This window comes from Onychostoma macrolepis, chromosome 17 (assembly GCF_012432095.1).
Source record: "Onychostoma macrolepis isolate SWU-2019 chromosome 17, ASM1243209v1, whole genome shotgun sequence".
Taxonomy (NCBI): domain Eukaryota; kingdom Metazoa; phylum Chordata; class Actinopteri; order Cypriniformes; family Cyprinidae; genus Onychostoma; species Onychostoma macrolepis.
In genome coordinates, this window is record NC_081171.1 from 2759 (window position 1) to 12047 (window position 9289).

The window sequence follows — 9289 nt, forward strand, 5'->3', positions numbered from 1 at the left end:
TGTTTAACCAGGTTTCCGTGAAGATTAGGGCGTTACAGTTCAAAAGTTTCTTGCTGTGTGTGATGCTGAGTCGAATCTCCTCCATTTTGTTCACTAGCGACCGTACATTGGCAAGGAAAATGCTGGGTAAAGAGAGCCGGTGTGGTGTTAGCCTTAGCTTAGCTTTTAGTCCTCCGCGCTTCCCCGCCTTTGTTTACGATCTCGACGCCGCCTGCGAGCACTTCCGCCCGGCCGGGTAGGGTGCATAGCCTCGGGTGTCCTAGCGATCTCAGGAAGGAGTAGAAGATTGTCCATAAAAGTGTCGGAAATTCGCAAACCGATATCCAAAAGCTCACAACGGGTGTACGATGTAAAGGCACAACTGTTCTGCACGAACAGGCCCGAGATGAGTAAGAAAAATACCGCGAAATTGCAAAATCTGGAGAGACCCAGAGCCTCGCGATGTACTCGCGCCGCCATCTTGCGCCATCATGGGTAGCCTAAGTGATTCTTAAACATTTATACCTACTTTCATGTATAATACATGTCTATAAAACTATGCAATAAAAAAAATCTAATTGTGTTAAATTTCAAATGTTCAATATTCAAGTTCAATAAAATCTAATTCAGAACTATGCTAAATGCCACATAATATTCAGTTTTGTTAATGACACTTGTCAAAAATTCAAATTGACACAATCCAAATTAAAATAGTTTTGTCATATTATAAGCTCCATAAATCCTGAGAATGGTTGGATACAACATAGTTAAGGCAATTCCTTACTTTTTGAGCTGCTGTTTCACTTGGTGAAACTCTTGCCTTTTCCTCATCACCGCTGTTGAAAAATCCTCAAACAGTATAGGGGCTCTGTTGTGAGTCAGAGCGAACTTTTTGTCCTGAAAATTATGGAATTTCACAATAACAGCATGGGGCAGTGAGTGAGGGTGCCATGACAGCAATCTATTTTAACAGTTCCACCTTTGAAGCTGACTTCCAGAAGCTCTGGCAGCTAAGATTTAAAAAAGGTGGTTGGGTTATTACTCTCACTACCCTCCAGGAGGCCAATAATACATACATTACAGCATCGGCTTCTATTCTCAAGGTTGTCGATTTTCTCCAAGGCAGCCTCCAGTTTATTCTCCACTTCAGTAATCATTGTACCGTAGGAAGCCATGGCATCTGAGATCCGGCCTTCCATCTCAGTGATTTGCGTGTCTAGTAGCCCTAGTTTCATTGAGCTTCTGTATGACCGGGTCGATCTTTTTGTCGAAGGAAGTTTCAACACCATAAGCACCTCAGTTGATATTCTTTTCACCAAACTGTCGATCTCAGCCCGGCTCAGCAGAGGTGAGTCCTGATCCGCCATATTTGCTTGACCGATCTGAGGCGATGTAATCTCTGACGATTTAGAAGATTTCTTCAAGAGGGTTAGCTTCTTCTGAGTGCTAGGCATATTCTTAAGCCAAGTTCACACTACACGACTTTACACGTCGGCAGATCGTCGGCCAGTCTTCATAGAAATACATGTTAAAACGGAGTAAAAAAGTGAAAGTTTTTCAATATAACTAAATATAAATATGTGCGAAGGGTTAAGCTGTGCTGTTGTTGGCTGCCACAGTAACGCTAATAAGCTAAGGTATTCCTTTAAAGTACTTGTTTTGCATACCAGAAAATCTATCGTGTCTGGTGCTGTATGCATGGCTTGTTAAATACTGAGTGTGAAATAATAAAATGATATGTTTAAACGTGTGCTCTTATCATTCTGTGGACAAAATCCTGTGAACTTCGCCCCGAATGGGAGCTTTATATGCACGTGCGCTCATCTGTTTTCAAGGTTAACCGCGACGCTTCATGTCATCTTCCCACTCATCCCACTGCAAAAAGACAGTCACTGCGACACTCTAAAGTGATGAAACTACGACGCCATGTGCTTTTTAAAATCATTTTTATAGGTTTCACGTTATACTGTTGGCTCGGAAAATATGTAAATGCGCATGCCCAGTAGCCACAGCTGTATCCCTTATAGCCTTTAACCACAAATCAGACAGAAGAGCAGATAACTTCGGTGGACTTAAACTTGAAAAATGGCGTGTTTCGCGGTTGAAATAAAACACTTTCTGATGTTTATTCATGTTCATTTCATGCATTAAGTAAATATGAAAAGACTATTGGTTCACGTGTTTGAACTGAGGCAATACAGTGATCTGTCACGACACATTGAAGAGCCACAAAGCGGTATTTATTGTTTGAATTTCTTTTAAAATAACTCAATTTAAAAGCTGAGAGTCCTGAGATCTTGTTTCATATCAGAAGGAACCTTCTCTGTCGGTGTGTTGTCAGTTTTCTCTTTGCTCTGCGATGTATTTTTCACTGTGTGAGAACACGTGTGTAGTGTGAGAGCTGCATTGTTTGTCGGTCATGGCAAAAGTAACTAAGGGTGGGCGGGTTTTGCAAAAGGTATGCCTTGCTCTTTCATTGGCTGTAGCTCGTCACGACCGGTCCAGATATTTGGCATGCTAGATATTTGTTTGGCGTCTGCGAGGTGTCGGCAACGCAAAGATTGCGGAGCGCCAATCACCTGCTGATTTTCCCCCGATTACAGCTTGACCTGTCGACGAGCTCATTAACTTGCCAATCGGGCTTAAATCGGGCTTAAAATCCTGTAGTGTGAACTAGCCTTTACCAAAAGATTTTATACCATTGAGCCATTATACGTCTTAGTTAAAGTGCTAAAAACAACAAGGAGCTGCAAGAGACCGAGCATTGTGCTGCTATACTCCGCCACCAGAGTCACGTGAACTCCCCAAGCTGTTCCTTTAAGAGCATCTGAACACTTATTTTAGTATCACTTAGATACTATTAGTTTTTATTAACATTTTCAATCCATTTTATTTTTAAGTTTTAGTTTTTTTGTAAGCTTTTGTATTTTTAAATGCATAATTTTTATTATTATTATTACTACTACTATTATTTGTATAAATTTATAAATGTATAAATTATTGTTTTAATATTTTAGTTATTTTAGTGTATTGAATTTAAACTAAAGGAAAATGGGTAAAATTTTGCTTTGGCAACTAGCTGAAATAAAGCAAGCATTTTTTCAGTGACAAAGCATTTTTTAATGGTTTTAGGTTTGTTTGTTTGTTTGTTTGTTTTTTAAACTTAGTTTTTCACCATAATAACCCTTGTCTCTGTGTGTTTTCAGCGTGTCCAGCTCCGATAGTCGTAGTTATTGTTTCTGTAGGAGGATATGAAGCAGTGACCCTGAACGCAACGTCTGGAAAAATCACACGAATGTAAGTTGTTCTGATGTCACAAATGTGTACATTTATGAATGTCTAGCAATAGTCTGCTCAATTATACTCAATTTCTTTTTGAATTACAGGTGTTGGATTACAAATTTTTACATTCACTACATAGTGAACATCGGCTACTACGCTTCAGTTTTCATCTTCACGACAGGAATCTTCATCATGATCGTAACTAGGATTGTCCAGACCAGAAACATAAAAGCAACTGACGGCAAGAGAAAGACGTTCAGAAAGCAGCTGATGATGGTGTTGAGTTTGTTCGTGCTCTTCGGTCTGACGTGGTCTGTGGCGTTCTTCAGTTATGGACCGATGCGCATTCCCTCATATTACATATTCACTGTGTTGAACTCGTTTCAGGGTGAGAAACAATCACATGCATCCATGGTCGTAAATTTCATCTAACAGTTGGGGGGGATAAGAAACATAAAATTTCTCGAGCAATTTTTGAAGGGGACACAAGGATGTTTTGCCTTAATTAAGGCCAAATTGCCTTATTATGGGGACTTTTTGTAACTTAACTTGGCATTTTGGTGCATTGAACAATGATCTTATGTCCGTTTTTCTTTTCTCTGTCATTTTATCTGGCCAAAAACACAAAGCGATAGTTGTTTAAATATGACTTAGTTTCATAGGTTCACCACGTAGTTGCATTATAATTATTAAATTATCTTGCATCCTCCACATAGTATTTTAGGTTTTGTCTGGGACTGAGGATGTCTCATACTTAGATGTTGAACTGCAGCAAGCCCACTGATCTGCCACTTTACATCATATTGAGCAAAATCCAACACATCAGATCTACAATATAGCCTAATATCAAACATAGGCTTAACGCTGTGTTAGTTGCAGTGGGTGAATTACTGTCCAAGCTACGGTATTAAACAAGCTACCAAACAAGCAACATAGCGGACTCGTTTATTAATGATTAATTTATCTGTATTAAAGAGAATAGAATCACTTTGTTCGATGTTTAAAGTACATAAAATAGCCTTGACAGCCTTCTTACTGGAGTTTCTGGAGAACTTTGTTCTCTCCACCGGACTTGTGTGTGTGTGTAGGTGAGGTAAAGGGGGAAAACAGGCAGTGGACCAAAGCACTGTGAGGCAAGGAAGGGGACTCAAAACGTTTCTAAACTTAAAACACATTTTTTGTCCCATTTGCATTTGTATTGTTTTACTACTTACACAATTATTGTAAGTATATATCATTATTTAATGATATTTTTAGGAGGGGGCAATGCATCAGTGCATTTGTTTAGCAGAACGCTAACATTGTTTCTACAGATTTCATCAAATTGTTTGAATTAATTCACAAATTATTATTTTTTTTTTAAATTACATATTACATTTTATTATTTTTAAAGTGTATTTATTGAAATTGTTATTTAATGTTTTTGGAATTTTTTTTTTTTTTTTTATTACAGTGTAAGGGATTATACTGGTACTAATATGATTAATTTGACCAAAAGTCTATTTTTTACAGTTTACAAATTATGCACATGACTAATTATATCAGTTTTTCTGATCTTTTTTTCAGGATTTTTCCTCTTCCTGTATTACTACCACATTCACAATGACGTCGCGGGTCATTTCTCTGATGATCCAGAAAGCACCGACTCCAACACAACCATCTCTCAATCCAGCATTACTGCTGTGGAAAATATTTATAACTAGCATAATTAAGGCTTGCTTTGTCTCAGACTTTCTTTCTCTAAATTATGTTATGACTCTAAAAGGGTCGATTTTACTGAAATCACTCAAAACAAATGACAAATATCTGCTGATTGTTAAAACTTGTAGAAGAATTGAATTGTGCTTTCAAATCTCTGATATGATCTGACATTATTGTTGTTCGATTTGTTGAGCATTATAATCATACATGTGTGATCATGTGCGTGTCAGAGCGACTCAAATAACACTGAACCTTATTTACATCTTCAGGATGACAGTAATGTCCGCACACCTGTGGATTCACACATTTGCATGGCCATTTCATAAAGCAGCTCACTAAAACCCACACGCACAGATGAGAAACATATTTGGTTACTGGAAATATACTATTTCAAAGTATTTCTCATGTGATTCTAATGGAGATAATAAAATGTAATTTTATTAATCATGATGAACTGACTCCAAAATCATTTTATTCATTTTAGTCACACTTATAAATATGTGAAGTCATTCATTAGGTCACAAAATATTAACGCAAATGTCACTTACTGTACAGAAAGGTGCACAAAGTGTAAAGTGTAAAAACACCACATTTTCTGTATCTAAACCATGACAGATATCCACTAATGAAAGCTACTTTTTCATTAGCATCTTAAAATTCATTCTGCTATTTAACATTTGTTTTCTATATTTATATAGTTACCTGTGAACAAAGGTGGCTTGATAAACTGGTTCTGACTGTAACCAGATACTGAAATTCTCATTTAAAGCCCAAATAAACATGATTTGCATGTTTTCAAATGAACTGTATGTCAGTGTCCAGCGGCTCATAATCAAATGGCTTCATTTGTGGACGCATCAAACTCTCTCAACTCTTGGACTGTGGACTTTATCTAAAGAATGTAATAAGAAAATTACCAAAGATTTATTAGCTCTGTCTGAAGAAAACTAAATTAAATACTTGTGTCTCTAACAGGCCGCTGTCTCTGGGAATTATGTCTCGACAAAAGCAGAATTTGCTGTGGCTGATGATCATCTGTTGGTCTATGTGCCAGATAAGTATGCTGCTTTAAAAAATGCATTTATTAACTTAAAGAGAAACACATGCTATAGAATATGCTGTTAGGTAAACATTAGAAAAATGAAAATGTAAGCTAAAATAAAAAAATAAAAAAAATTACTGTAAATGTTGGCATATAAATTTTGATAAGTAATATAAAGTGTTGCATCATGTTATACATCATTATCTAATAGTCTAATAATGTTCTGTTTGTGCAGCCTGCTCAAAAAAACTGAAAATCAGCATCAGTTCGACCAATCAATGTTTCTTGAACCCAGCAATTCCAGGTATATGTGAAATAGATCGGCTAACATGACCACTGTAAAGAAAACAAATATTTTTTTAAAAGTTGTAATTTCTTTGTAATAGCAATGTCAGAGTGGAAATTGTGTGAATACTGCATATTTATTATATAAAAAAGGCACTTATTATCTGAACGTGATGACTGATTAACGCATTCATTTCTGTTTTTCTTACAGACACAGCACTAATATGTAACTTCCCTAATGACATAAATAATTTTCACATAAAGAATGTTAAACTAAACATCTCTTCTCAAGGTTAAACTTGCTTATATTTTATTTATAATCCATTATTGAGTTCAAAGCTGTTTAAGAAGTATCATCAAATGTAAAGTGTTTTCTCTGGTTTCAGGAGAATGCAAAACATACAGTTTCAAACTAACAGTTCAAGAGCAGAAAATAGAAGTCAGAATGAAAGAGTTGAAGCTGGCTGAAGACATACGTCTGTCATATGTTCTAAAAACTAAAAAGTGTGAGCAATTTATCCTGAATCAAGGTGCGTGTCATCCTACAACAGACACCGTGTTAGTGTAGAAAGTCAAGTCACCTTTATTTATATAGCGCTTTTACAATACAGATTGTGTCAAAGCACTTAACAGTATCAAATTGGAGGATAGAGTGTCAGTAATGTATAATGATAAGATTAAACACTCAATTTTCAGTTAAAGGCATTTCATTATTGAATTCAGAGATGTCATTGTCTAGCTCAGTTTAGTTTAAATAGTATCTGTGCAATCAAATCGGCGATAATCGCTAGAAATTAAGTGTCCCCAACTGAGCAAGCCAGAGGCGACAGCGGCAAGGAACCAAAACTCCCTCTGTGACAGAATGGAGAAAAAAACCTTGGGAGAAACCAGGCTCAGTCGGGGGGCCAGTTCTCCTCTGACCAGACGAAACCCGCAGTTCAAAAGTTTATATTTCTATTTTAATTTTGTTGCAATTTCTAACAATAGTAGTATTATGTAGTTAGGTATTTTATTATATTTGAGTTATTTTGTTATTTTTGGTTGATATATCTGGGGATATATCTCTGGGGGTCATCTGGGTGTGCTGGTCTCCGCTGACGATCAGGGCTGTAGACATCATCTCTTGGTGCTGATCCACCATCTGATCGGATACGGACTGAGAAACAGACTAGGAAAGAAACAGACAAATATTAGCGTAGATGCCATTCAACTTACGATGTAACGAGTACATCGTGTGTTATGGGAGTGTTCCCGGTTCGGTTGATCTAATTAATGCAGCCTAACAATCCTTTAACGGATTTGAATAATACAAGCGTATTAATGTATTATGTGTTAGCCAGGTTAAAGAGATGGGTCTTTAATCTAGATTTAAACTGACAGAGTGTGTCTGCCTCCCGAACAGTGTTAGGTAGACTGTTCCAGAGTTTGGGTGCTAAATAGGAATAGGATCTGCCGCCCGCAGTCGATTTTGATATTCTAGGTATTATCAAACGGCCGGAGTTTTGTGAACGCAGCGGACGTGGAGGACTATAATGCGATAAGAGCTCGCTCAAGTACTGAGGAGCTAAACCATTCAGGGCTTTATAAGTAATTAACAAGATTTTAAAATCTATCCGATGCTTGATAGGGAGCCAGTGCAGTGTTGACAGAACCGGGCTAATATGGTCATATTTTCTGGTTCTAGTAAGGACTCTAGCTGCTGCATTTTGGACTAACTGTAGTTTGTTGATCAAGCGTGCAGAACAACCACCCAATAAAGCATTACAATAGTCTAACCTTGAGGTCATAAGCATGAATTAACATTTCTGCATTTGACGTTGAGAGCATTGGTCGCAATTTAGATATGCTTTTGAGATGAAAAAATGCAGTTTTACAGATGCTAGAAACATGGCTTTCAAATGACAGATTGCTATCGAACAGCACACCTAGGTTCCTGACTGATGAAGAAGAATTGACAGAGCAGCCGTCAAGTGTTAGATAATGTTCTAGGTTATTACATGTGGGGTTTTAGGTCCGATAAGCGCCACGTAGGATTTAAATCAAACTTCACTTATGGATACATACATAAAACACGTGCATAGACACCTATAAATTACTCACATATACATGTATACTATTGGATATATATATATATGTGTGTGTGTGTGTGTGTGTGTAACGGGGCTGACGAGACGTGAGACGTGCGGATCCAAGTGCAAGCTTTTATTTACAGGCATGGTCATAAATACAGGCAGGGTCGAGCAATGGCAAACAGGTATGGCAGGGACAAGACAAAGAGTAATCCTAGGGCAAGCAAAGGTCGGTCGACAGCGAACAGTATCCGAAGGGGCTTGACGAGAGAGGTATCTGAAAGCGAAGCAATAGTCCAGGCAGGGGAAAACTATCAGGGGCTCTGTAGTGTTGCTACGGCTAGGGGAGCGGTAAACGCATACAATACCCGGCAGTGAGGGAAACAAAGTCCAGGGTTTAAATAGAGTGTGTGATTAGTGAGAGCTGTGTGATCAGTGCCTTCAGCTGTGTGTGCAATCAGTGCAATGAATGATGGGAAATTGAGTAGATGGTGAAGTGCAACAGTAATGTGATCAGTGCAATGAATACTGTGGTGAGTGAGTGACCTCTGGTGGTGAGTGAATGGAAGTTACAGACCAGATTCGTGACAATATGAAATACACGTGCACACTAATATGAAATCCATACCAGTACATCTCATGTTAGTAATGAATGCATAAACTTGTGAATAACTTACATAGTAAGTTACATTTGCATATACATATAAACTTGACACATACACCTATAGACACCGCTTATACTCGATCCATGCATATACACCTACAATAACACACGCATATACATATAAACTCGATGCGCGCACACATCCATAAAACACTCGCGCAAACATACAAAATAAAATTCACAAACGTATACAGTTCTGATAAAAAGACGCATGCTGTTGTTGTGTATATACTTATATGCAAGTGATTTCATATGCGGATGTGCGTG

The 9289-nt window shown here is 37.6% G+C and overlaps 1 long non-coding RNA gene across 1 annotated transcript; it reads left to right on the forward strand.

Annotated features, from left to right (window-relative positions):
- The first annotated feature begins 3153 nt into the window (after positions 1 to 3153).
- LOC131523373 (uncharacterized) lies at positions 3154 to 7520 on the forward strand. The gene is made up of 7 exons (XR_009266759.1): positions 3154 to 3276; positions 3366 to 3649; positions 4828 to 5863; positions 5938 to 6020; positions 6240 to 6308; positions 6501 to 6581; positions 6676 to 7520. It is a non-coding gene; the product is annotated as an uncharacterized LOC131523373 (long non-coding RNA).
- The last annotated feature ends 1769 nt before the right edge of the window (positions 7521 to 9289 follow it).